The sequence below is a fragment of the Apium graveolens genome, chromosome 6, assembly GCF_009905375.1.
Source record: "Apium graveolens cultivar Ventura chromosome 6, ASM990537v1, whole genome shotgun sequence".
NCBI classification, from domain to species: Eukaryota; Viridiplantae; Streptophyta; class Magnoliopsida; order Apiales; family Apiaceae; genus Apium; species Apium graveolens.
In genome coordinates this window covers 207,069,948-207,071,717 of record NC_133652.1, presented here as the reverse complement: position 1 = coordinate 207,071,717, position 1,770 = coordinate 207,069,948, and the positions used below count along the sequence as shown (strand labels likewise).

Here is a 1,770-nt window from a genome sequence, read left to right as displayed (position 1 = left end):
TTGGATCTTCAGTTTTGGTGGTAACTTTTGCTGCAAAACAGCGCTGCATTCTTCTGTGAGAGCAACGGTTTCAAGGTCATCCAGTTTCACCTTCCTTGAAAGAATAGTCTTCATAAACTTCGCATAACTAGGAATTTGTTCTAGAGCCTCAGCGAAAGGTATATTGATGTGAAGTTTCTTGAACACCTCCAGAAACTTCCCGAACTGTCTATCCAGCTTTTGTTGCTGCAATCTCTTAGGAAAAGGTGGTGGAGGATAGAGCGTTTCTCCCCTATATTAGCCTCAGGCAGAGTGTGTTCAACAGTAGTCTTCCTTGGTTCCGCCACTTTCTCCTTTGCTTAGATTTTTCATCTCTAACTTCAGCTTCGACTTCTTTTGCCTTTTCAGCATCAGCTACTTTTCCAGACCTTAAGGTAATAGCCTTGACTTGCTCTTTAGCTTCCTTCCTGCCTGGTACTTCCGTGTCACTGGGAAGAGTGCCAGGTTGACGATTGAGCACTGCATTGGCTAATTGACCGATTTGATTTTCCAAGGTCTTGATAGAAACCGCCTGACTCTTGCACAACAGCTTAAGTTCCTCAAAATCAGCACTAGTAGGTGCAGCTGCACTTCCCTGTTGAGGATATGATTGCCTTGTAGCGTACTGCTGTGGTTGCTGGAATCCAGGTGGGTTAAACTGTTTACTCACTCCTTGCTGATATGGTGGCTGAATAGCATTCTGATTATTCCCCCAGCTGAAATTTGGATGATTTCTGTTGTTAGGATGATAGGTTGCTGGCACAGGCTGCTGTTGTCGCTGATAATTATTCACATACTGAACAGATTCGTTGACAAGAGAACACTGATCCGTAGCATGAGAACCTGCACAAAGCTCACAAACCATAGCTATTTGATTAACTCCATACGTAGCCAAAGAATCAACCTTCATTGATAGCGCTTGGAGCTGGGCTGCAATAGCGGTGGCTGCATCAACTTCCAGAATTCCTGCTACCTTGCCTGACGTCATCCTCTGAGTTGGGTTTTGATGCTCATTTGCAGCCATCGTCTCGATAAGATTAAACGCCTCAGTATAGCTTTTAGCCCATAAGGCGCCTCCAGCTGCTGCATCGAGCATGGGCCGAGATTGGGCCCCCAAACCATTATAAAAACCAGTGATTACCATCCAATCCGGCATTCCATGATGTGGACATTTTCTCAACATTTCCTTGTAGCGTTCCCAAGCCTCGCATATAGATTCTGTAGGTTGCTGCGCAAACTGAGTAAGAGCACTCCTCATAGCAGCAGTCTTTGCCATTGGATAAAACTTCACCAGAAACTTTTGCGCAAGATCTTGCCACGTAGTGATGGACCCAGCTGGTTCAGAATGTAACCAGTCTTTAGCCTTATCCCTCAGTGAGAATGGGAAAAGCCTCAACTTGATAGCCTCATCAGTCATGCCATTATACTTAAAAGTGCTACAGATCTCGACAAAATTCCTTATGTGCATGTTGGGGTCTTCAGTTGCCGCTCCTCCAAAAGAAACAGAATTCTGCACTATCTGAATAGTGCCCAGCTTGATTTTAAAGGTGTTAGCTTGAATAGCCGGATGAAGGATGCTTGACTGAATGTCATCAATTTTAGGCCGAGAAAAATCCATAAGAGCTGGATCAGCTTGAACAATACGATCTCCCATGTTTACTGGTTCTTTCTGCTCAGTTCCTGAATCCGAATCCTCAAAATCTAACTTCTCCGGAGTATCAATAATTTCGTCTTTTCCTTCAGCTGTATCTA

The 1,770-nt window shown here is 44.4% G+C and overlaps 1 non-coding gene across 1 annotated transcript; it reads left to right on the top strand.

Annotated features, from left to right (window-relative positions):
• The first annotated feature begins 1,172 nt into the window (after positions 1-1,172).
• On the top strand, positions 1,173-1,279 carry LOC141669642 (small nucleolar RNA R71). The gene has a single exon (XR_012553910.1). It is a non-coding gene; the product is annotated as a small nucleolar RNA R71 (small nucleolar RNA).
• The last annotated feature ends 491 nt before the right edge of the window (positions 1,280-1,770 follow it).